We start from the raw sequence: 27,017 nt of genomic DNA, 5'->3' as shown, positions 1-27,017 counted from the left end.
AGTGCAGGCAGGTGGGACTAAGGGAAAAAAGTTGTTCAGCACGGACTTGTAGGGCCAAGATGGCCTGTTTCCGCGCTGTCATTGTTATATGGTTATATGGTTATAAGTCAGAACAACTGAAGCACAAAGCTACAAATAATGAGGAGAACACCATTCATTGTTGGCTGTCATTGCCAAAGCCAATGAGACAAGTTTGGTGGAAGGGTCCCTACATGATGAGGGGGCACCGCATTGAAACGTACCCAATATGTGAAAGGCCTGGATAGAGTGGATGCAGAGAGGATGTTTCCACTAGTGGGCGAGTCTCGGACCAGAGGCCAGAGCCTCAAACTTAAAGGACATAACTTCAGAAAATGTGTGTTTAAGAAGGAACTGCAGATGCTGGAAAATCGAAGGTACACAAAAATGCTGGAGAAACTCAGCGGGTGCAGCAGCATCTATGGAGCGAAGGAAATAGGCAATGTTTCGGGCTGAAACACTTCCTCAGACTGAAGAAAGGTTTCGGCCCGAAACGTTGCCTATTTCCTTCGCTCCATAGATGCTGCTGCACCCGCTGAGTTTCTCCAGCATTTTTGTGTACCTTCAGAAAATTGGTGGTGGAAAACTGTGGAATTCATTGTTACAGCAGGCGGTGGAGACCAAGCCAATGGGTATTTTTTAAGATGGAGATTGATAGATTCTTGATTAGTATGTGTGTGTCAGTGTTTATGTGTAGAAGGCAGGAGCATGGGGTTCAGAGGGAAAGATAGATCAGCCATGATTGAATGATGATTGAATAGATTATGATTGAATGGCGGAGTAGACTGGATGGGCCGAATGGCCTAATTTTGTTCCTATCGCTTATGGACACAAACGTCACCTATCCATGTTCTCCAGGGATGTTGCCCAACCTGCTGAGTTACTCCAATTTAGTTTAGTTTATTGTCACTTGCACAGTGAAAAGCTTTAGTTGCCTGCTAACTACTCAGTGGAAAGACAATACATGATTACAATGGAGCTGTCAACATTGTGCAGTTCCTGATAAAAGGAATAACGTTTAGTGGAAGATAAAGTCCAATTCAAGATAGTCCGAGGGTCTCCAACGAGGTGGACAGTAAGTAGCTCAGGACTGCTCTCTAGTTGTAGATAGGTGGCTAGGATGCCTGATAAAGAGCTAGGTTCCTCCCAGCTGTTAGGTCTCCTTTTTGTAAATCAGCATCTGCAGTTCCTTGTTTCTATGAGATGAGAAGTTTGATATGCAAACTGGAAGAGTGATATGGAAATGGTTAATCCTATACAAAACTGAAGTGCCAGACTTGGCTTAACACTGGCACTCCCACATCGGAGATAGAAGGTCATGGCTTTAACTCTAGTTTCAGCAGCCAAGTTGTGACAGTGGACAGTGTGGATGTGGAGAAGATGTTTCCACCAGCTGGAGAATCTAGGACCAGAAGTCACAGAATGAAAAGACGTACCTTTGGAATGGAGGAGGAATTTCTTTAGCCAGAGGGTGGTGAAACATAGAAACATAGAAATTAGGTGCAGGAGTAGGCCATTCGGCCCTTCGAGCCTGCACCGCCATTCAATATGATCATGGCTGATCATCCAACTCAGTATCCCGTACCTGCCTTCTCTCCATACCCCCTGATCCCCTTAGCCACAAGGGCCACATCTAACTCCCTCTTAAATATAGCCAATGAACTGGCCTCGACTACCCTTGCGGCAGAGAGTTCCAGAGATTCACCACTCTCTGTGTGAAAAAAGTTCTTCTCATCTCGGTTTTAAAGGATTTCCCCCTTATCCTTAAGCTGTGACCCCTTGTCCTGGACTTCCCCAACATCGGGAACAATCTTCCTGCATCTAGCCTGTCCAACCCCTTAAGAATTTTGTAAGTTTCTATAAGATCCCCTCTCAATCTCCTAAATTCTAGAGAGTATAAAACCAAGTCTATCCAGTCTTTCTTCATAAGACAGTCCTGACATCCCAGGAATCAGTCTGGTGAACCGTCTCTGCACTCCCTCTATGGCAATAATGTCCTTCCTCAGATTTGGAGACCAAAACTGTACGCAATACTCCAGGTGTGGTCTCACCAAGACCCTGTACAACTGCAGTAGAACCTCCCTGCTCCTATACTCAAATCCTTCTGCAATGAAAGCTAACATACCATTCGCTTTCTTCACTGCCTGCTGCACCTGCATGCCTACCTTCAATGACTGGTGTACCATGACACCCAGGTCTCGCTGCATCTCCCCCTTTCCCAATCGGTGAATGTGGGATTCATTGCCGCTGAAGGCTGCGGAGGCCAAGTCAGTGGATAATTTTAAGGCAGAGATAGATCAGATTGTTGATTAGTGCGGGCGTCAGGGGTTATGGTGACAAGACTGGAGAATGGGGTTGAGGAGGGAGAGATACATCAGCCATGATTGAATAACAGAGTCGCCTAATACTGCCCCGATCACTTGTAGAATGATGAACTTATCATTTGCCAGACACTTCAGTACTCTCATAACTTTCATAAACATCTCTAAGCTAAACCACTGTAGGCTGGTCTAAAACAAAGCCCTCTTGATTACACATTGAACCAGGGCCCTGGCAGCTTCCATGAAGGGAACAGAAAAAAGACAGCGCATTTATCTAGCACCCTGACCAATATTTATCTCTTGAAACAACATCAGCAAACAATAAAATTAGCTGCTTTAATAGACAATAGTTGCAGGAGTAGGCCATTCGGCCCTTCGAGCCAACACCACCATTCAATGTGCTCACGGCTGATCATCCACAATCAGTACCCCGTCCCTGCCTTCTCCCCATATCCCCTGACTCCGCTATCTTTAAGAGCCCTATCGAACTCTCTCTTGAAAGCATCCAGAGAACCGGCCTCCGCCGCCTTTTCTGTCGTGGCAGCTTTACTGATGGACTTGCACACCAGATTAAACTGTAAAAGGTGCAGAAAAAGACACAAAATGCTGGAGTTACTCAGCGGGACAGGCAGCATCTCTGGAGAGAAGGTGTAGGAAGGAACTGCAGACTCTGGTTTAAACCGAAGAAGGGTTACAACCCTAAACATCACCCATTCCTTCCCGCCCCACACCCCCCCACAGAGATGCTGCCTGTCCCGCTGAGTTACTCCAGCTTCTTTTCCCAATGTAAGGTTCCATTTGCAAAACGCAATTCCTTGCATTAGTATCGTCAGTCTATAGCTTCCTAGGAGTGAAAGCCGCCGGCATTTGTTTAGTTAGTTTAGTTTATTGTCACGTGTACCGAGGTACAGTGAAAAGCTTTTGTTACGTGCTATCCAGTCAGCGGAAAGACAATACATGATTACAATCGAGCCATTCACAGTGTACAGATACATGATAAGGGAATGGAGTTTAGTACAAGGATCAAGGATAGTCCGAGGGTCACCAATGAGGTAGATAGTAGTTCGGGACTGCTCTCTGGTTGTGGTAGGATGGTTCAGTTGCCTGATAACAGCTGGGAAGAAACTGCCCCTGAATCTGGAGGTGTGCGTTTTCACATTTCTTCATCTTTTGCCCGATGGGAGAGGGGAGAAGAGGGCAGCCAGTGTAATAAAACCCCGTTCCTACCTCTTGTTGTGTCGTCCCTGGCAAGGACACAGAGTCAAGCTGGCTTAGGGCTCATCATACTGAGAAGCTTTGTCAGCCGTGGAGACACACCCCCCCAAGGCCTAACCAGCTGTCAACGCAGCTAAGCAGATTATTAAAAATTAAACAAATGCAAAATTACCAAAACACAAAAAGATTTAAATCGCTTGAAATATTAAAGATATGCAAATTAACAATTAAACATCAATTATTTTAAACTAACTGGAAATGTCCATGCATATCTGTGTCTATGCATTATGGGCGGCACGGGGGTAGAGTTGCTGCCTCACAGCGCCGGTGACCCGGGTTCGATCCCGACTACGGGTGCTGCCTGTACGGAGTTTGCATGTTCTCCCCGTGACCTGCGTGGGTTTTCTGCGAGATCTTTGGTTTCCTCCCACACTCCAAAGACGTACTGGTTTTGTAGGCTAATCGGCTAGGTAGAAATGTAAACATTGCCCCAAGTGCAAGTGTGCGGGGGTCGCTGGTCGGTGCTGCCTCAGTGGGCTGTAGGGCCCGTTTCCGCGCTGTATCTCTAATCTAAACTAGGGCATGGGTAAGCATGTTCCTTCCAACTTCTCCCTCTTTAATCCCTTCTAAAATAGTTTTTTTTTTAACCACCATTTAGCCGATAGGTGCAGACAGATATATTGGCTATAAAATAGGTATTTTTACTGCTAAACACCAAAGTGTTTGTTTGCCCAACACTCCAGCATCTGAAGTCTCTTGTGTCTCCATTTCCACTTGCGTTGTGGGCTTGGGTTTTATTTCAGATCTTTTAGAAACTGAATCAAGGGACGAGGGGAGAAAGCAGCATTGAATGGCGGTGCTGGCTCGAAGGGCCTAATGGCCAACTCCTGAATGAATGAATGAATGAATTTCCTTTATTGTCATTCAGACCTTATGGTCTGAACGAAATTTCATGCCTGCAGTCATACATACAATGATACAATAATAAACAACAATAAACACAAATTAACATCCACCACAGTGAGTCCTCCAAACACCTCCTCACTGTGGTGGAGGCAAAAATCTTAGGGCTGCAGTCTCTTCCCTCTTCTCCCTCTGCGCTGAGGCAATTCCCCACCGGGCGATGGTACAAACAGTCCCGCAGCTCACCGAACCCCGCGAACGGGCCGGTTCAAACACTGCGGCCCGGGGTGGTCGAAGCCGCCGCACCTCCAGTCCAGCACACGCAGCCGCCGGCCCGCGGCTGAACCCAGGACTCTGGACACCTGTAGCTATTTTCAATGTTTCTCTGGACTCCTGTTTCTATTTTCAATGTTTCTATGTAAAAGATACCGAAACATGCAATCTACGAAGATAGATACAAAAAGCTGGATTAACTCAGCGGGACAGGCAGCATCTCTGGAGAGAAGGAATGGGTGACGTTTTGGGACGATACCCTTCTTCAGGCCCCGATCTACACTAATGTTTATGGTACCTCATCATCTCCGCCAGTAACTCTCTCCACCACTAGAAATGAGTAGAATCATTTCTACTCTGCATTGAAATGATTGAGGCAATGAAGACGTGTCACTGATGACCCTCTATTGAGGAGTCCAGAACTGGAGCGCAGTTGGAAAGAATTTGGCGCACAATGTCAGGATGTCAAGGCTTCCAAACTCTTGCCTGCTGAGATTCGAGCAGTGGGCTTCCTGCCAGTTATGTGAAAATTGCCACTAGTCATAGAGTCAAAGGGCCTCTTTTCACGCTGTATCTCTAAAGTAAAGCCTAAAGTGCGTTGGGTAGTTTAGTTTGGAGATACAGCGTGGTAACAGGCCCATCTGCCCACCGAGTCCGCTCCGAACAACGCTCCCCGCACACCAACACTATCCTGCACATGCTAGGGACATTTCTACATTCACACCCAGCCAACTAACCTACAAACCTGTGCATCTTTGGACTGTGGGAGGAAAACAAAGATGGCGGGGAAAGCCCATGCAGGTCACATGGAGAACGTGCAAACTCTGTACAGACAACACCTGTAGTCAGGATCGAACCCGGGTCTCTGGTGCTTCGGGTTTCACAGAGAGATCTATTCCCCTTCTGTAAAACTATGCTTACTATATACCTATTGTACTATAGCAAGGTTTATGAAACATTTAGACAGGTAAACAAATAGGACAGGTTTAGTGGGCCAAACGCAGGCAGTTGGATGAGTGTAGATGGGACATGTTGGACAAGGGGTCACAGCTTAAGGATAAGGGGGAAATCCTTTAAAACCGAGATGAGAAGAACTTTTTTCACACAGAGAGTGGTGAATCTCTGGAACTCTCTGCCACAGAGGGTAGTTGAGGCAACAGTTCATTGGCTATATTTAAGAGGGAGTAGATGTGGCCCTTGTGGCTAAAGGGATCAGGGGGCATGGAGAGAAGGCAGGGATGGGATACTGAGTTGGATGATCAGCCATGATCATATTGAATGGCGGTGCAGGCTCGAAGGGCCGAATGGCCTACTCCTGCACCTAATTTCTATGTTTCTATGTTTCTATGTTGGCCAGTGTGGGCAAGTTGGGCTGAGGTGCCTGTTTCCACACTGTATCACTATGGCCCTTGCACTGTACACTACAGTTACATAGAATATTGGTGACACAACATCCGCAGTACCATGTGTAGAATTGGTTTCCTTACTCAAGGAAGGATGGAGGCTCAGTGGAAGATGTATTGATCAACCAGAGGGGCGAGAGATGCTGGGATCGGGAAAACAAATCAACTGTTGGAAGAACTCAGCAGGTAAGCGGTACTTGTGGAGGCGGTGAGATGGATGGTGTTTTATGTTGAAACTTTTCTTCACGTCTTATAGATGCCAAATGGAACAGACACAAGTCAAGGTCCAAGTCGTAACTTGCTGAAAGTGGCAACACAAGTAGATATGGTGGTAAAGGTGGCGTATGGTATGCTTGCCTCCATTGGTCAGGGCAACGAGTATAAGAGTCAGGAAGTCATCTTGCAGTTTTGGTCGCCCCTGGAAGCTCAGAGGGGACCGTGCCTTTGCTGTGTCGGCACCCAAATTATGGAACGATCTGCCTCTCCACATTAAACAGGCCTCTTCGCTGTCTGTTTTAAATCACTTCTTAAAACCCATCTCTTCTTACAAGTATGAGGTGGAATAGTAATTTAAAAAAACAAATATATAAATAAGTGGTATCAGGACCTGGTAACGGGAGGTAAAACAACAAAAACAGACTTGGTTGGTAGTCCCCTTTCTGCGGAGTTTAATGTTATAATAGAGCGATTGTTTCTATTTTCTCTTTCTTTCTTTTCTAGGGTCTATTTTCTCACTTTACTTCCTTCTCTAACTTCTTTTCTAAGGGGCTTTCTTTTCCCAACACTCTTGCACTTCACGACTCTCGCGCACTTTCTTTACTTTCCTTACTTCTACCTTTTTCTTAAAGCTCAAAAAAAATGAAGCGGTACAAAAAATGTATTAAGATATATGTGTTGTGTAGGATTGTAATTTACCGTACTTCTAATAAAAAAAAAATTAAAAAAAAAAAAAAAAAAAACCCATCTCTTCTCCGTGGCCTTTGATACCCAGTAAGATGTCGACTTTATTTATTTACTTGATTTAATTTCTTATTTTTTGATTGCTTTTATTCCGTGGCTATTATTTTTACTCATGTTTTATGTCTTTTAAATTTATTGTTGTATTTCATATGTCATTTTTGCGCCTCATGTGAGCTGTTATGGTGTCTGTTTATGATGTCTTGTTTATTCTTCTGTACAGCACTTTGTTCAACATTGGCTGTTTTAAAGTGCTTAACAAATAAAGTTGGATTGGATTGGATTACAGGAGAGACACAAAAAGCTGTAGTGACTCAGTCTGAAGAAGGGTCTCGACCCATCCCTTCTCTCCAGAGATGCTGCCTGTCCCGCTGAGTTACTGCAGCTTTTTGCGTTTACGTTTGGTTTAAACCAGCATCTGCGGTTCCTTCTTGCACAGGTATTATAGGTATTACTGGAGGCTTTGGAGAGGGTGGAGAATGATGCCTGGGTTAGGGGTGTTACCAACATGGAGAGGTTGGGCAAACCTGGATTGTTTTCCCCAAGAGGCTCATCCTTCTAAATTCCAGAGTATATAAGCCCAGCCGCTCCATTCTATCAGCATATGACAGTCCCGCCATCCCGGGAATTAAGCTGGTGAATCTACGCTGCACTCCCTCAATAGCAAGAATGTTCTTCTTCAAATTTGGAAACCAAAACTGCACACAATACTCCAGGTGTGATCTCACCAGGGCCCTGTACAACCGCAGAAGAAGCTCTTTGCTCATATACTAGAAGTATGTAAATTATGAAATGCATAGATAGGATAAACATAACCGATTTCACAGCATGGAAATATTAACTGCTCGAGAACACAGCTTGAAGGTGAGAGGTGAAAAGTTTTTAACAAAGTGAGAAATGTTGGACAATTTTTTATAAATTCAGGCAGAGACATGCATATCTAAATTCTTCATCCTAAAGGCTATTTAGGTGAGGAATTCAAATAAAGACATGGTTTTGTTTAAAGTGTTCAGAACAGTTATGGGTGGCACGGTTGAGCAGCGGTAGAGTTGCTGCGTCACAGCGCCAGAGACCCGGGTTCGATCCCAACTATGGGTGCTGTTTGTACGGAGTTTGTACGTTCTCCCAGTGACCAAGTGGGTTTTCTCCGGGTGCTCCGGTTTCCTCCCACACTCCAAAGACGTACAGGTTTTTAGGTGGATTGGCTTCTGAAAATTGTCCCTTGGACTATGCTAGTGTACGAGTCCTCGCCGACCAGCGATTCTCGTTTATAAACTTGTATCAGTAGAGATATGGATGGGCAAGGCGTGAACACGTCAGATAAAAGTAGACAATGTTCAGGGAAATGCAGAATAGTTCATTGTTGGCTGAAGGGAAGGTGACAACGAGGCAGACAAACAGTAAAATTAATCAAGAGGACAGTGAAACTAGTCGGGAGAACTAGGGTGAGGGTAGGATGGGAAGGTGAGCAGCGACCTGATTTAAACATTAAATAGTGAAAGGCCTGGATAGAGTGGATGTGGAGAGGATGTTTCCACCATTGGGAGAGTCTAGGACCAAAGGGCATATCCTCAGAATTAAAGGACATTCCTTTAGGAAGGAGATGGTGGTGAATCTGTGGAACTCATTGCCACATAAAGCCGTGGAGGCCAAATCAATGGATATTTTTCGGGCAGTGATAGATAGATTCTTGATTAGTACGGGTGTCAGGGATTATGGGGAGAAGGCAGGAGAATGGGATTTTGGGGGAAAGATATATCAGCCTTGATTAAATGGCGAAGTAGACTTGATGGGCCGAATGGCCTAATTCTGCTCCTATCACTCGTGAACTTACGAGAGGACCAAATCAAAATAATTTCATCTTTTACGATTGCCTGCTGTCAGGGGTGTGCCCATGTGATATCTGGGCTGAAACAGGGACCTGCTTACCAGCCAACACTCACACATGAAAAGACAAACCCTCTCTATCTCTCTAGCACACCTCCACACATGAGCATTGGCACTGGGCCACGGCTCCAGATGGTACTTCCACCCACTGCATCATACCCCAGTTCTGTCCAAGACATTCACTGAAGGACTAAAATTGCTTGCTGCCTCGTGCAGGAATTTCTCATTTGCCCAAAGTCCCCCCCTGATGAGTGTCTTTGTTGACCTTGCCTCAGGATGTTTGATTTTTTAAAAAAGCTCGCAAGAGGATGTTTCTTCTGCTGAGCTCGTTTCTCTACACACATGTCCCGTTATTGTATCAACTTGACTGCTGCCGCTCTCCAATATCAACTCATTAAACCTTGGGATTCAAGTTCATACCACCTGCTCAACACTGCAGCCAGATCAGGGTTTGTCTCTTGCCCACTTGCTGCTTGTGTCTATAGTTCAGTTTGGAGACACAGCGTGGAGACAGGACCTTCGGCCCACCAAGTCCGCGCCAACCAGCGATCACCCCGTACACTAGCTCCATCCTGCACTAGGGACATTTTATTGAAGCTATTAAGCCTTCTGTGGAGTACCTACCCAGGGCTATGAGAGACACCCACTCAATAGACAATAGATGCAGGAGTAGGCCATTCGGCCCCTCGAGCCAGCACCGCCATTCAATGTGATCATTCAATGTGATTCATGGCTGATCATCCCCAATCAGTACCCCGTTCCAACCATATAACCATATAACAATTACAGCACGGAAACAGGCCATCTCGGCCCTACAAGTCCGTGCCGAACAACTTTTTTCCCTTAGTCCCACCTGCCTGCACTCATACCATAACCCTCCATTCCCTTCTCATCCATATGCCTATCCAATATATTTTTAAATGATACCAACGAACCTGCCGCCACCACTTCCACTGGAAGCTCATTCCACACCGCTACCACTCTCTGCGTAAAGAAGTTCCCCCTCATATTACCCCTAAACCTCTGTCCCTTAATTCTGAAGTCATGTCCTCTTGTTTGAATCTTCCCTATTCTCAAAGGGAAAAGCTTGTCCACATCAACTCTGTCTATCCCTCTCATCATTTTAAAGACCTCTATCAGGTCCCCCCTTAACCTTCTGCGCTCCAGAGAATAAAGACCTAACTTATTCAACCTTTCTCTGTAACTTAGTTGTTGAAACCCAGGCAACATTCTAGTAAAGGTTACACAGAAAACTGGAGAAACTCAGCGGGTGCAGCAGCATCTTGGAGCGAAGGAAATAGGCAACGTTTCGGGCCGAAAACCTTCTTCAGACTGATCGGGGGCGGGGACAAGAAAGAGAAAAGGAGGAGGAGCCTTCCCTTTCTTGTCCCCACCCACCCCCACCCCTGATCAGTCTGAAGAAGTGTTTCGGCCCGAAACGTTGCCTATGTCCTTCGCTCCATTAGATGCTGCTCCACCCGCTGAGTTTCTCCAGCTTTTCTGTGTAACCTTCGATTCTCCAGCATCTGCAGTTCCCTCTTAAACATTCTAGTAAATCTCCTCTGTACTCTCTCTATTTTGTTGACATCCTTCCTATAATTGCGCGACCAAAATTGTACACCATACTCCAGATTTCTCCCTATATCCCCCGACTCCGCTATTTTTAAGAGCTCTCAGTTGACATATTTAAATGGCAGCTGAAAACCTATCTTTTTAATCAAGCTTTTAACTGACTTTACTTCCTTTGTCAATGTTATATTAATATTTCATATTTTTATATAAATCTTTGCTTTTTATGGTTTAACTGCCTAAAACTTACTGTTTTAAATCCATTTTTTTGTTTAGAACAGTGTTTTTTGAGAAAAGCACTTTAGGGTTGCATTGGGTTGGATTGTATGAAAAGTACTATATAAATAAAGTTATTATTATTATTATTATTATTATTGCAAACCTGTACCTCTTTGGAGTGTGGGAGGAAACTGGAGCACCAGCAGAAATGCAGTGGATGAGGTTGGAGGAGGTGCAGGTGAACCCCCATCCTCTTGTCTGTGTCTCCCTCTCCACCCCGACTCTCATTCTGAAGAAGGGTCTCGACCCCGAAATGTCTCCTCTCTCCAGAGATGCTGCCTGTCCCGCTGAGTTACTCCGGCATTTTTGCGCGTCTATCTTAAGGAGAAACTCCGTACAGACAAGCAGCCGTGGTCGGGATCGGACCCACGTCTCCGGCTGCTGTGAGGCATCAACACCACCGTCCCCCTTGGACAGCAAGCGAGCTGGCAGACCAGACCATTTACCAACTCATCTACCACCCAGACCACATCATCCATTTGCTTTTGATCCCGTGTGTTTGAAGAGGGCGGCAGGATTGTTAACGATGGACTTGCTTGCCGGGAAAAGATGAAGCGCAGGAACATAGCAGCAGCCAACAATTTAAAAAAAAGGGGTGTTCACATCGTTAAAGAGGATTCGCATCCAGCGCAACCACACGACACCGTGGGCAATTGCAACATTTATTCACACTCTCATTCATTCACTGGTTTCATTAACGATTCAAAAATCCCACTGTGTGATGAAGCAAACCATTAAAACCGGCTGTACACCAGTGGAAAATGCACACAATGAGACCCTGAACTGTACACATAGGAAGCATGGCTGTGAGAGAGAGCTGGTGTGTGTGTGTGTGTGTGTGTGTGTGTGTGTGTGTGTGTGTGTGTGTGTGTGTGTGTGTGTGTGTGTGTGTGTGTGTGTGTGTGTGTGTGTGTGTGTGTGTGTGTGTGTGTGGCAGCATTTCCCATTGCATGATTACTGTTTAAATGTTGATTCCACACAGTTATAACGAGCAGCCAACTCTCTGGAAGAGACGACTGCAGCCGATCAAAGAATAACATTTTCAAAACATGACAATTCAAATTCAGTTCCCGATTAGATTGTGTCCGAGTGCGTGCCTCGTTGCCAGCTAACAATGAGCCATTCTTGCATTTCCCTTGGACAGCGTCCCCTTTGATCTGCTCTTTTCGCACCCAACCCTTCCACATCTCTACTCTGTGCCTTCCCTCTCCCCCGAGTCTGAAGAAGGGTCTCGACCCGAAACGCCACCCATCCCTTCTCTCCAGAGCTGCTGCCTGTGTCCCGCTGAGTTACTCCAGCATTTCTGTGCCTATCTCCAGTGTAAACCAGCATCTGCAGTTCCTTCCTGCATATTTTTTTTTTTAAATGTCTAACTGAGAGGGAAGGGAGTGGGGGGGAGGTAAAAAAAAAACAACTAGTTTTTCTACCTGTCATTTGTGGCATTCCTCATTAATACTGTGCTAGGGATGGGCAGGCTGAGAGACAAATATGGGCCTGTGTGTGTGTGTGTGTGGATGACTTCCATAACACATTGAATTCCGAGCAACCCAAGTGCATGCAATAACGAGGCTGAATCAAACCAAAATGTAGTTACCTGTAAATGGAGGGTATGTCTTCCTTGCCATTTTAAACCTCTTCCACCTCCACTGCATAACAAGTTCTTTCCCCCCCGCACAACAGAACACAAAACCGTCAGGGGCGAGAACGCAGAGAGACAGCTGGCTTTCCTTATCGCTTCCGCTCGCACTGCGATCCTCTCAGGATAAACCACCGCTCTCCCCTCCCCTTCAATCCACCCCCACGCACTGGGTAACACCGCCACTGCCTCGCCGACTTCCCCACCAATTGGCTGAAGTCAAATTAAAAAAATATCTGGGGAAAGGCGATGGCGTGGTTAATTTTAATCTGATGTCATTCCTCCCAGTGCACCTGCGATAGGCTGCCAAGCTGAGCAGCTGCTCTACACTGAAGGGCAGTTGTCAGCCGGAGGTATAAAAGCTTTCAGTGCGGTCCTGAATGTGGTGGTTACTGTGGAAACACGGCAGCCTGTCTCTCCCCCTCTCTCTCCCCTCTCTCTGTCTCTCTCCCTGTATCTCTCTCTCTCTCTCCGTGTCTCTCCGTCTCTCTCCCTGTATCTCTCTCTCTCTCTCTCTCTCTCTCTCTGTCTCTCTTCCCTGTCTCTCTCTGTCTCTCTCCCTGTCTCTCTCTGTCTCTCTCTCTCTCTCTCTCTCTCTCTCTCTCTCTCTCTCTCTCTCTCCCTGTCTCTCTCTGTCTCTCTCCCTGTCTCTCTCTGTGTGTGTGTGTCCCTCTCTCTGTCTCTCTTTCTCTCTGTCTCTCTCTGTCTCTCTCCCTGTGTCTCTCTGTCTGTCTCTCTCTGTCTCTCTCTGTATCTCTCTGTCTCTGTCTCTCTCTCTCTATCCCTCTGTCTCTCTCCCTCTGTCCCTCTGTCTCTCTCTCTCTGTCTCTCTCTCTCTCTCTCTCTCTGTCTGTCTGTTTCTCTGTCTGTGTGTGTCCCTCTCTCTGTCTGTCTCTCTCTCTCTCTGTCTCTCTCTGTCTGTCTCTCTCTCCGTCTCAATTCAATTTCAATTAAAAAACTTTATTGGCATGATAAACATTGTTATATTGCCAAATAAGTATAAATACAAGTCTACAGTGCATGGATAGATATGTCCCTGTACATAAACTTGCAATAGGCCTATAGCCCTTTATTGAGGCTACACGTTCTTGCAGCTGTAAGCAGTACAACACAATAGCAAGTTTAGCAATTCAATATTAATTTCTTAGTGTTAGTTAATGTCGATTAGTGTGTGCGTACATATGTGCATGTTGGTCATTCACCGTCTCTCAGGTTGTGGCATGCTGTTGTGTATTGTGCACCAAGACGTGCCGTATTTCCTTCGCCGAGGATTATTCTTAGTTTTGATGTATCATCTAGTTCTTTAAAATCAGGGGTTGCCACACTGAGTTTGTCAAAGTATGCTTTCCTTGTTTTGTCAAATTTTTTGCATTTTAGGAGGAAGTGCACCTCTGTTTCAACCTCATCTGTTAAACAGTGGCCGCATATTCTGTTTTCTCTTGGTTGCCAGAATCTCTTCTGTCTTCATTTATCAACTGCCAAGTAGTGGTCACTTAACCTGTATTTGGTGAGGGTCTGTCTCTGCTTTATGTCTCTAACAGTTGAGAGATAGTCTGCGGCCAATTTATAATCTCTTTTTAGGGCACGGTAACATTCTAATCTGCTTTGGCTCCCTCTCTCTGTCTCTCTCCCTCTTTCTATCTCTCTCTCTCCCTCTGTCTGTCCCTCTCCCTCTCTCTCTCTCTCTCTGTCTCAATTGTAAATTGCCTCCAGTGTGTTTCGGAGTGTGCTAGTACGCAGGGATCGCTGGTCGCTGGGCCAAAGGGCCTGTTTCCGTTCTGTATCTCTAAACTAATCTCAAACCAAAACTGAAACTAAACTACTCCAAATGCTGGTAGATAAAAATGCTGGAGAATCTCAGCGGGTGGGGCAGCATCTATGGAGCGAAGGAAAGGGTGACGTTTCGGGTCGGGAGTTTCTCCAGCATTTTTAATCTACCTTCAATTTTTCCAGCATCTGCAGTTCCTTCTTAAACAAATGCTCCAAATGCTGCCTCAGAGACTACTCTGCTATCCAACCATGGCAGACCCATCTTTCCCCACAAACTCAGCACAAATCAGGATTTGAAATGTCTGGGCATTTCGCACTTTTTCAATAAATCGCAACTTGCTTTACCAGCATGCGATGGCATATATTTACTAATGGGATGACAAGCTGTAGGAGCAGAATTAGGCCATTCGGCCCATCGAGTCTACTCCACCATTCAATCATGGCTGATCTCTCTCTCCCTCCTAACACCATTCTCCTGCCTTCTATCCATAAGCCCCGACACTCGTATTAATCAAAAATCTGTTCATCTCTTGCCTTAAAAATACCCATTGTACTGTCACAGAATTCCACAGATTCACCACCATCTGACTAAAGAAACTCTTCCTCATCTCCATTCGAAAGGTACATCCTTTTATTCTGAGGCTGCGGCCTCTGGTCCTAGACTCTCACACTAATGGAAACATCCCCTCCACATCCACTACTCCAGGCCAGAGTGGTGTGCCCATTTGTACTTAAACTACTGACAGGAAGGCATGGGCACCAGGTGCTATCCAGTAACATGCTCAATAGACTAGTTAGCATGTGGACAAGCTTTTCCCTTTGCGAATAGGGAAGATTCAACAAGAGGACATGAGGACTTCAATTAAGGGACAGAAGTTTAGGGGTAACATGAGGGGGGACTTCTTTACTCAGAGAGTGGTAGCGGTGTGGAATGAGCTTCCAGTGGAAGTGGTGGAGGCAGGTTCGTTGGTATCATTTAAAAATAAATTGGATAGGCAATGGATGAGAAGGGAATGGATAGTAAAGGCAGGTGGGACTAAGGGGAAAAAAAAATTTCTTCGGACGTAACTCAGATGGCCTGTTTCCAGGTCAGGGTTATATGGTTATATGTCTGAACCTACCTCTGGACACAAATTGCTGGAGAATCAGCGGGTCAGGCTGTTCTGGACAAAAGGTAGATTTCAGTAGATTTCCAACCATGTGTGCTTAAATTTAGTTTAGTTTAGAGATACAGCGCGGAAACAGGCCCTACAGCCCACCTAGTCCACCTCTCCAGAGATCACCGTGCATTAACATTATCCTACACACGCTAGCGATAATTTTACATTTATACACCGAGCTAAATAAACTACAAACCCACGTCTTTGGGAGAATGGGGGAGGCGAAGGAGATTAGACTGGGTGTTATAGGATAGTAATGGGACCATTACTGGAAACCTCCTCTCCACATCCATTCTATCTGGGCCTTTAGGCCTTTCATTATCCAGGGAAGTTTCAATGAGATCCCTCTGCCCCCGTCCTCCTTTCATCCTTCCAAATTTCAGCAAGTACAGGCCCAGATGATCTATTTGTTGCTAGAATCATTTTTTATTCAGCGAGTAAATGACAAACCACAATACCGTGTGCGGGAACAACTGTGTAATAGTAATGTACCTTGCAGCAGAAGACATTACCCACAAACATACACAAGGCCACAGAACACAATCAACTGCAAGGAACACCCTCAAATGTTTACGATAGACAATGCAGAAGGCAGAACAATTAGTAATAATTAGTTTAATTTAGAGATACGTCACGGAAACAGGCCCTTCGGCCCACCAAGACCATGATGCCCGCACATTAACACTATCCTACACACACCAGGGACAAATTCACATTTCCACCAAGTGAATTAACCTACAAACCTGTACGTCTCTGGAATGTGGGAGGAAACCGTAGATGGCGGAGAAAACCAGCACAAATAATGATCGATTGATGCTTGAGGTTTGGATTTGACATTATCTGACTCTACTGCTTAAGAAGATTGGTGCAATCAACCAGATAAGATGGCCGGGCTAGGAGGATTACACTCAAGTAGGAAGCGTAGCCCCCGAGGACCAAGAAGCAAAGAATTCCTTCGTAAGGAAGTCAGGACATCTTTGCAATTCTTAACCACAGAGGGCTGTGAATAATTGATCACTCGGCACTCTCACATTTGGGCGTCATGGAGGCGCAGCGGGAGCAGACTTGCACTGTCCGACATACAACAGGGACAATTTACAATTTTACCGAATTTACCAATGAACCTACAAACCTGTACATCTTTCGACTGTAGGTGGAAAGCGGAGAACGTTCAAACTGCGTTGAGACACCACCCGAAGACAGGATCGAACCGGGGTCTCCGGCGCTGTGAGGCAGTAACTCTACCGCTGCGCCACCGTGCCGCCCAGGTGCTGCCTAATGTTTTTATGAAATTAAGAATGAAACAGAGGGCACGCCTACTTCGACCCATTTTGGAAGAGTTGAATCAACCTGAATAACAATAACAAACCTCCCATGCACGTTACATTTTCATTGACTAAATTAATATTTCTGATAGATGGTGACATGCCCATTCTCCGAGGCGTACATTTCACTAAAGATCTTATTGACATTTCCCAGCTTGCATGAAACTAATCAGAGGTGCTTTGACTTTGAGAGAATCAATAAAGAGCGGCACGGTGGCGCAGCGGAATAGCTATTGCCTTACTGCGCCAGAGACCCGGGTTTGAGCCTGATTTTGTACGTTCTCACCGTGACCTGTGTGGGTTTTCTCCGCGATCTTCGGTTTCCTCCCACACTCGAAACGTACAGGTTTGTAGGTTCATTGGTTTGGTATAAATGTTAAAAAAAATTGTTCCCAGTGTGTGTAGGATTGTGTTAATGAGCCTTTATTCGCTGGAGTTTTGAAGGTTGAGGGGGGACCTCATTGAAACTTACAGAATAATGAAAAGCGTAGATAGAGTGGATGTGGAGAGGATGTTTCCACTGGTGGGTGAGTCTAGGACCAGAGGTCACAGCCTCAGAATTAAAGGGCGCTCTTTTAGAAAGGAGGTGAGGTGGAACTTTTTTAGTCAGAGGGTAGTTAATCTGTGGAACTCATTGCCACAGAGGGCTGTGGAGGCCAAGTCAGTGGATATTTTTAAGGCAGATATGGACAGATTCTTGATTAGAACGGGTGTCAAGGGTTATGGGGAGAAGGCAGGAAAATGTGGTTAGGAGGCAGAGATCAGCCATGATTGAATGTCGGAGTGGACTCAATGGGCCGAATGGCCTAATTCTACTCCTATAAAACTTGTGAACTCTAATGCAATTTCAAACACTCAATCTGCTATTGTAGTATTGGATCACACACTGGCAATACATTATTTTACATTTCAAAACGCATGTTAAAGTAGCACTCTGCTGTGGAGTCAATGGTACAGTGGTACTTCATTGTGACATACACCTAGCTACAGTGAAATTCCTTTTTGCAGTTCAAGTGTGTTTTATTGTCATATGTGCCAAACCAGAACTATTTAATTCTTACTTGCAGCAGCATAACAGGTTTGCAAACACCGTGCTCAAAAGACACGGAGAACGGAGACGAGGAAACACTTTTTCTCACAGAGAGTTGCGAGTCTGTGGAATTCTCTGCCTCAGAGGGCGGTGGTGGCCGGTTCTCTGGACACTTTCAAGAGAGAGCTAGATGGGGCTCTTAAAAATAGCGGAGTCAGGGGATATGGGGAGAAGGCAGGAACGGGGTACTGATTGTGGATGATCAGCCATGATCACATTGAATGACGGTGCTGGCTCGATGGGCCGAATGGCCTACTCCTGCACCTATTGTCTATTGATCGCTAGTCAGCGCAGACTTGTAGACTGAAGGGGCTGTTTCCACACTAAAGTAAAACGCTTTTGACTTAATTTATTCTAAAGGTAGGTAGGGGCAGATTTGCTAACTTCTGATTGAAATAGTGTCACAGTTGCAATCTAGTCTCTGGGCTAAAATTACTTTGCACGACAATACTGTTGCTTTGCACATCTGTGGATGTTATCTAAAATCCCATCACAATCTGGTTTGATACATGTCTAGCTGTCACAGTGTAGATTCACCTTCCATGCAGATGATAGAGTAAAGTTTGTAATTGACAGTGCCTTAGGCCTTGTTTGTGCTAGATCTTTGCTGATATGATATACTTCTATAAGATGCTCTAAAACAAAGCTAGGCGCAAAAAGCTGGAGTAACTCCGTGGGTCAGGCAGCGCCTCCGGAGAAAAGGATTGGGTGACGTTTCGGGGCGAGACCCTTCTTCAGACTCTAGCTCAGTTCAGTTTAGTTTATTGTGAAAAGATGTTGGTGTGTGCTAACCAGTTAGCGGAAAGACAATACAGATTACAATCAAGCCATTTACTAACCAGTCAGCGGTTGACGTTTCGGGTAGAGACCCTATTTGACACTGAAGAAGATCAGCCTGAAGAAGGATCTGGACCCGAAATGTCACCTATTCCCTTTATCAAGTGAAACTGCCTGACCCTCAGAGTTACTCCAACATTTTATGTATTTTTCCCTTCATCAGACTAGTTGCGAGTTATACAGAATTGGAAATATTGTCCCAATCAGAAATGTTCTCTGTTTATTCCCTCAATAGATTCTGCCTGGCCAATTGAGTTCCTCCAGCACTTCATTTTTTTGCAAGGGTACAAGATAGCTGTCTGAAGAAGGCCTGAAAAAGGGCCTCGACCCGAAATGTCACCCATTCCTTCTCTCCAGAGATGCCGCCTGTCCCGCTGAGTTACTCCAGCTTTTTGTGTCTATCTTCGGTTTAAACCAGCATCTGCAGTTCCTTCCTACAAATAAGATAGCTGTGCTCCACTTTCTCAGTTACAATAGTAATGCCCACGTTCCATGCAAGAATAAAAGACTGACTATAATATTTCATAAATATTATGGGGTTGAGAGGGAAAGATAGATCAGCCATGATTGAATGGTGGAGTTGATTCGATGGGCAGAATGGCCTAATTCTGCTCCTATCACATGAATTTATGAATCACGGAATATTTCTCCAAAGTTACAAATATTCTAGTCTCAAAATATTGAATAAATAGACTCGATGGGCAGAATGGCTTAATTCTGCTGCTAAAACTTATGTACTTTTAAAACAAGAATTTGATGAGGCCATGTTTCGAGTATTGAGTTCAGTTTTGGTCGCCCTGGTGTAAGAAAGGGATTGTTAAACTGGAAAGGGTGCGGGGAAGATTTACGAGGATGTTGCCAGGTCTCGAGGGCCTGAGCTATAGGGAGAGGTTGAGCAGGCTGGGACTCTATTCCTTGGAGAGCAGGAGGATGAGGGGTGATCTTATAGAGTGTGCACAATATTGGTCACGTGTGTGACCCAAAAGTATGATCAATTGTGGAATACACCTCAATTAATTCTGAAAGCATTTCAGGTAAATTGTTTTGAACTATATATATCCGATTCATTTTTTTCGAAGTTTGTCAAGGGAAATTTTAATATGTTATATGCTGACGATGGTTGTTTGGGGTCAGAGGACAAATAGGACTGGTCACGTGTGTGACCTCACTATGGATGCAGTTTTTTTCCATAACTCAGTTTTATCTTCCAAACTCTGTGAATTAAACAAAAAAAGCTAGAATGTTCAAATCTTTTGCAGACATGCATCATAGTCCTGTAGGTAGGAAAATAGTAATGAATAAGATGAATTTCTTACAATGATTTTTTTTAATGTATCACTTGACATGATGCCATCTGGTCACGTGTGTGACATTTTGGGGTCACTTTCCAAAGAATGGCCCATGAGAGGAGAAGAGAGGGTGAATGCACAGTATTTTGCCCAAAGAGCAGGGGAATCGAGAACTAGAGGACATGGGTACAGGGTGACGTGGGAAAGGTTCAATGGGAACCTGAGGAGTCACCTGTTTACACAGAGGGTGGTGGGTGTACGGAACGAGCTGCCGGAGGAGGTAGTGAGGCAGGTACTCTTATAATGTTTAAGAGACATTTAGACATGTTACATGGCTAGGACAGGTTTAGAGGGATATGGGCCAAACGAAGGCAGGTAGGACTAGTGTAGATGGGGCATGGTGGTCGGTGTGGGCAAGTTGTGCCCAAGGGGATCTGATTGAAACATATAAGATTGTTAAGGGTTTGGACACACCAGAGGCAGGAAACATGTTCTCGATGTTGGGGGAGTCCAGAACCAGGGGCCACAGTTTAAGAATAAGGGGTAAGCCATTTAGAACGGAGACGAGGAAACACTTTTTAACAGTTGCGAGTCTGTGGAACTCTCTGCCTCAGAGGGCGGTGGAGGCAGGTTCTCTGGATACTTTAAAGAGAGAGCTATATAGGGCTCTTAAAGATAGTGGAGTCAGGGGATATGGGGAGAAGGCAGGAACGGGGTACTGATTGGGGATGATCAGTCATGATCACATTGAATGGCGGTGCTGGCTCGAAGGGCCGAATGGCCGACTCCTGCACCTGTTGTCTATTGGGCCTGTTTCCACGCTGTATGACTCTGACTCTAAATGTTGTTGTCAATAGACAATAGGTGGAGGAGTAGGCCATTCGGCCCTTCGAGCCAGCACCGTCATTCAATGTGATCATGACTGATCAAGTGTAGTTTAGAATTACAGTGCAGAAGCAGGCCCTTCGGCCCACCGAGTCCGCACCGACCAGCGATCCCCGCACAGTCCTGCACACTATCCTGCACACACTGGGGACAATTTTGTTTTGCATTCACACCAAACAAATGAACCTACAAACCTGTACGCGTGTGAGGAAATCGAAGATCTCGGAGAAAACCCACTTGGGTCACGGGGAGAACGTGCAAACTCCATACAGACAGCACCCGTAGTCGGATTCGAAACTGGGTGTCTGGCGCTGCAAGGCAGCTGCCCCTGTCCCACTTAGGGAACCTGAACAGAAACCTCTGGAGACTTTGCGCCCCACCCAAGGTTTCCGTGCGGTTCCCGGAGGTTGCAGGTGGTTGCCGGAGGTTGCAGGTAGTGGAAGCAGGTAGGGAGACGGACAAAAACCTCCGGGAACCGTACGGAAACCTTGCGCAGGGCGCAAAGTCTCCAGAGGTTTCCGTTCAGGTTTCCCAAGTGGGACAGGGGCTGCGCCACCGTGCCGTGTCCTTTTCTGGAGGATATTCGGCACAAATGTCTTAATAACAGCTGGAGAAAGTCGACCTTGATTTTTCCTCTGGTCTTGAAGACCAATTTTCTCAATTAGTCCGCACAAGCGCTGAGGCCAGCTCGGAGACAAAGAGCATGCAACCCACTGCACGTGGGAGAAAGCAACTAACATCTTACTGCATGTAGGATGCTGAATGGTGCATTCACCACACACTGTTGGACTGTATTCATTAATAGAATTGAATACATTTCATTAGCCAAGGAATTTGCCTTGGTGCTTTGCTCGCAAGCAACAACGCAATATACAGTAGACAATTAAACATAAAACATTTATAACTTAAACATGTGAAGAATGAAATAAAATACCAGAGCAAAAGGAGGCTACAGACTTTTGGCTGTTGTAATATTTATGAAATATTATAGTCAGTCTTTTATTCTTGCATGGGACGTGGGCATTACTATTGTAACTGACAAAGTGGAGCACAGCTATCTGATATGTAGGAAGGGACTGCAGATGCTGGTTTAAACCGAAGATAGACACAAAAAGCTGGAGTAACTCAGCGGGACTGGCAGCATCTCTGGAGAGAAGGAATGGGTGACGTTTCGGGTCGAGACCCTTTTTCAGGCCTTCTTCTGACAGCTATCTTGTACCTTTGCAAAAAGTGCTGGAGGAACTCAATTGTTCAGGCAGAATCTATTGAGGGAATAAACAGAGAACATTTCTGATTGGGACCATATTTCCAATACTGTACAACTCACAACTAGTCTGAAGAATAGAAAAAAAATACATTAAATGCTGGAGTAAATGCTGAGACCGCTGAGAAAAACATCGCGGAGCTGCGGGTCTGTGGAGCGGCCAGCGGGTGGCGGCGCTGAACTTTACATCGGGAGCCTGGGACCTCTCGGCCGAGATCGCCAGTCGTGGAGCTCCATCCAGCGCGGCCTTGTTGGCTTCGGAAGCCGCGGTCTCCGGTAAGGGAAGCGGCCGTTCCAGGTGTCCCATGCCGCCGAGAGGTTTCTCCCGACGCCGGAGAACCATCACCCCGCGAGAACGGCCTGGAACATCGGGCCCCGTAGCGGCAACGACGGAGGCCTCAATAGGCCCGACTATGGGTGGACATGGGGATGGGGACTGGACATTGTGCCTTCCCTCATAATGGGAACCATTGTGGGGGGATGTTTTTATGTTTAAATTTCTTTATTAATGTTATGTCTGTATTTTTTCTTTATGTGCAGCATTGGCACGAAGCATTTCACTACACCGAGGTGTATTGGACCAATAAAATAACCTTTGAACCTTTGACTTGCGAAAAGGAATAGGACATTTCGGGTCGAGATCCTTCTTTATGCATGTCTTCTTCAGTCTCAAATAGGGTCTCTACCCGAAACGTCAACCATTCCTTTCCTCCAGAGATGCTGCCTGACCCTTTCAGTTACTCCAGCATTTTGTATCAATCTCCTGTGTAAACCAGCATCTGCAGTTCCTTCCTGCACATTTCGGATTGGGACCAAACTTCAATTCTTCATAACTCACAACTAGTCTGAAGAAGGGTCCCGACCTGAAATGTCACCCATCCATTCCCTCCACAGATGCTGCCTGACCCACTGAGTTTCTCCAGCAAGTGGTATTTGACCTCAAAGGGAAACATTAGTGGAGCGAGGGAAAGTCATAGAGTGATACAGCGTTGAAACAGGCCCTTCAGCCCAACTTTCCCATACTGGCCAACCTGTCCCAGCTACACTTGTGTTTGGCCCATATTCCTCCAGACCTGTCCTATCTGTGTCTAATTGTCTCTTAAACATTGGGATAGTCCCTGCCTCAACCACCTACTCCGGAAGCTTGTTCCATACACCCACCACCCTTTGTGTGAAAAAGTTCCCCCTCAGGTTTCTATTATATCTTTGCCTCTTCATACGGGTGGCATGGTGGCACAGCGGTAGAGTTGCTGCCTTACAGCACTTGCAGCACCCGAGACCCCGGTTCGATCCTGACTATGGGTGCTGTCTGTGCGGAGTTTGTTCGTTCTTCCCCTGACCGCGTGGGTTTTCTCCAAGATCTTCGGTTTCCTCCCACACTACAAAGACGTGGCTTTTACATAAATGTAAATTGTCCCTAGTGTGTGTAGGTATCGGGGTCGCTGGTCAGTGCGGATTCTTTGGTCTGATGGGCCTGTTTACATAGATACATAGACAATAGGTGCAGGAGTAGGCCATTCGGCCATTCGAGCCTGCACCGCCATTCAATATGATCATGGCTGATCATTCAACTCAGTATCCCGTACCTGCCTTCTCTCCATACCCCCTGATCCCTTTAGCCACAAGGGCCACATCTAACTCCCTCTTAAATATAGCCAATGAACTGGCCTCAACTACCCTCTGTGGCAGAGAGTTCCAGAGATTCACCACTCTCTGTGTGAAAAATGTTTTTCTCATCTCGGTCCTAAAGGATTTCCCCCTTATCCTTAAGCTGTGACCCCTTGTCCTGGACTTCCCCAACATCGGGAACAATCATCCTGCATCTAGCCTGTCCAACCCCTTAAGAATTTTGTAGGTTTCTATAAGATCCCTCCTCAATTTCCTAAATTCTAGCGAGTATAAGCCGAGTCTATCCAGTCTTTCTTCATATGAAGTCCTGACATCCCAGGAATCAGTCTGGTGAACCTTCCCTGCACTCCCTATATCGCAATAATGTCCTTCCTCAGATTTGGAGACCAAAACTGTACGCAATACTCCAGGTGTGGTCTCACCAAGACCCTGTACAACTGCAGTAGAACCTCCCTGCTCCTATACTCAAATCCTTTTGCAATGAATGCTAACATACCATTCTCTTTCTTCACTGCCTGTTGCACCTGCATGCCTACTTTCAATGACTGGTGTACCATGACACCCAGGACTCGTTGCATCTCCCCATTTCCTAATCGGCCACCATTTAGATAATAGTCTGCTTTCCTGTTTTTGCAACCAAAGTGGATAAGCTCACATTTATCCACATTATACTGCATCTGCCAAACATTTGCCCACTCACCCAGCCTATCCAAGTCACCTTGCAGCCTCCTAGCATCCTCCTCACAGCTAACACTGCCCCCCAGCTTGGTGTCATCCGCAAACTTGGAGATGTTGCCTTCAATTCCCTCATCCAAATCATTAATATATATTGTAAATAGCTGGGGTCCCAGCACTGAGCCTTGCGGTACCCCACTACTCACTGCCTGCCATTGTGAAAAGGACCCGTTTACTCCTACTCTTTGCTTCATGTTTGCCAACCAGTTCTCTATACACATCAATACTGAACCCCCAATACTGTGTGCTTTAAGTTTGTATACTAATCTCTTATGTGGGACCTTGTCGAAAGCCTTCTGAAAGTCCAGATACACCACATCCACTGGTTCTCCCCTATCCACTCTACTAGTTACATCCTCAAAAAATTCTATAAGATTCGTCAGACATGATTTACCTTTCGTAAATCCATGCTGACTTTGTCCAATGATTTCACCACTTTCCAAATGTGCTGCTATCCCATCTTTAATAACTGACTCGAGCAGTTTCCCCACTACCGACGTTAGACTAACTGGTCTGTAATTCCCCGTTTTCTCTCTCCCTCCCTTTTTATAAAGTGGGGTTACATTAGCTACCCTCCAATCCTCGGGAACTACTCCAGAATCTAAAGAGTTTTGAAAAATTATCACTAATGCATAATGATAGTGTTTCCACACTATTTCCAAACTAAACTACAAACCTTCAACCTATGTCCTCTGGTCCTCGATTCCCCTACTCTGGGTAAGAGACTCTGTGCATCTACCCGATCTATTACTTTCATTATGATTTTATACACCTCTTATAAGATCACCCCTCATCCACCTGCGCTCCAAGGAATAGAGTCCCAGCCTACTCAACCTCTCCCTGTAGCTCAGACACCCAAGTCCTTGCAACATCCTCGTAAATCTCCTCTGTACCCTTTCCATCGTGACAACATCTTTCCTATAACATGGTGCCCAGAACTGAACACCAGAGGATCCAATTCAAATATTGCTTTCTAAAGAAGATAATTTCCAAGTGTAAATGTAATGACGGATTATATTTTCAGGGGAAACGGATACTTAAAAGGTTTGGCAAATGTGTCACTCTCCTCCCACGAGTGGCGGAGCTTGTAATATTCTCCATTATCCAGTCAACACAAGGCATATTGCAGACAAGATTTGCTTTACTGTTAGAATCTGCTACTAACCTTAGACTCGTGGAGATAACACTTTGGGATTCGGGAGAGAAAAGTCTTCAATAACTTTAAAATTTTGAGTCTCATCATAAAGAATAAGTTGCTTGTACTGTAAAAATGACGACGTTGATAGGTTTTTTTTAGAATCAGGCCATTCTATTTAATAGGACCCCGAGGGGTAGATTTTTCACACAAAGGGTGGTGGGTTGTATGGAATGAGCTGCCAGAGGAGGTAGCTAAGGCAGGGACTATTGCAACACTTAAGAAACATTTGGACAGGTACATGGATAGGACAGGTTTGGAGGGATATGGGCCAAACGCAGGCAGGTGTGACTAGTGTAGCTGGGACACATTAGTCGCTGGTCGGTGTGGGCAAGTTGGGCTGAAGAGGCCATTTCCACGCTGTATGACTCCATCTCCTAACCAATACCCTCCACAAAGCCTCAAATATCCTTCCTGTAATGGGCGAACAGAACTGCACCTAATACTCCAAATGTGGCCTAACCAAAGCTGAAACAGGATTTCCCGCCTCTTATGTTCAAGGTACTGACCAGTTACTGATGACCTTCGACGCTCATTGAACTGGATATAGTTATTTTAAAAGCTATCAACTTTATTTCCAAATTAAACTGCTCAAATTGTCAGATCTCAACCACGGCAGTGGAAAAATACTCTCAACTCCTCAAATCGGAGATAGAAGATCATAAAGTACGACAAATAATCAGATGTATTTGCCAGCAAGTGTTTAGTTTAGTTTATTGTACAATGAAACATAGCAAATAGGTGCAGGTGTAGGCCATTCGGCCCTTTGAGCCTGCACCGCCATTCAATATGATCATGGCTGATCATCCAACTCAGTATCCTGTTCCTGCCTTCTCTCCATACCCCCTGATCCCTTTAGCCACAAGGGCCACATCAAACTCCCTCTTAAATATAGCCAATGAACTGGCCTCAACTACCTTCTGTGGCAGAGAATTCCACAGATTCACCACTCTCTGTGTGAAAAATGTTTTTCTCATCTCGGTCCTAATAGATTTCCCCTTCATCCTTAAACTGTGACCCCTTGTCCTGGACGTTCTCAACATCAGGAACAATCTTCCTGCATCTAGCCTGTCCAACCCCTTAAGAATTTTGTAGGTTTCTATAAGATCCCCCCTCAATCTTCTAAATTCTAGCGAGTACAAGCCGAGTCTATCCAGTCTTTCTTCATATGAAAATCCTGACATCCCAGGAATCAGTCTGGTGAACCTTCTCTGTACTCCCTCTATGGCAAGAATGTCTTACCTCAGATTTTGAGACCAAAACTGTACGCAATACTCCAGGTGTGGTCTCACCAAGGTCCTGTACAACTGCAGTAGAACCTCCCTGCTCCTGTACTCAAATCCTTTTGCTATGAATGCTAACATATCATTCGCTTTC

General features: G+C 45.5%; 1 protein-coding gene across 4 annotated transcripts in view; it reads right to left on the bottom strand.

The window, feature by feature from the left end:
• LOC129702017 (serine/threonine-protein kinase PAK 3) overlaps window positions 1-27,017 on the bottom strand; it is a 166,658-nt gene that overhangs the window by 97,693 nt on the left and 41,948 nt on the right. Inside the window, exon 1 of one of the 4 annotated variants that reach the window (XM_055643507.1) lies at window positions 12,420-12,832. The exons of the other annotated variants lie outside the window; for them this stretch is intronic. The gene's annotated coding sequence lies outside the window, so the exon portion shown is untranslated. Of the gene's footprint in view, window positions 1-12,419; window positions 12,833-27,017 lie in introns of those variants that run through there. 4 annotated transcript variants of the gene reach the window in all.

This window comes from Leucoraja erinacea, chromosome 12, assembly GCF_028641065.1.
Source record: "Leucoraja erinacea ecotype New England chromosome 12, Leri_hhj_1, whole genome shotgun sequence".
Taxonomy (NCBI): domain Eukaryota; kingdom Metazoa; phylum Chordata; class Chondrichthyes; order Rajiformes; family Rajidae; genus Leucoraja; species Leucoraja erinaceus.
Note: the sequence above shows the minus strand (reverse complement) of the source record. Positions and strands in the feature narration are given on the sequence as shown.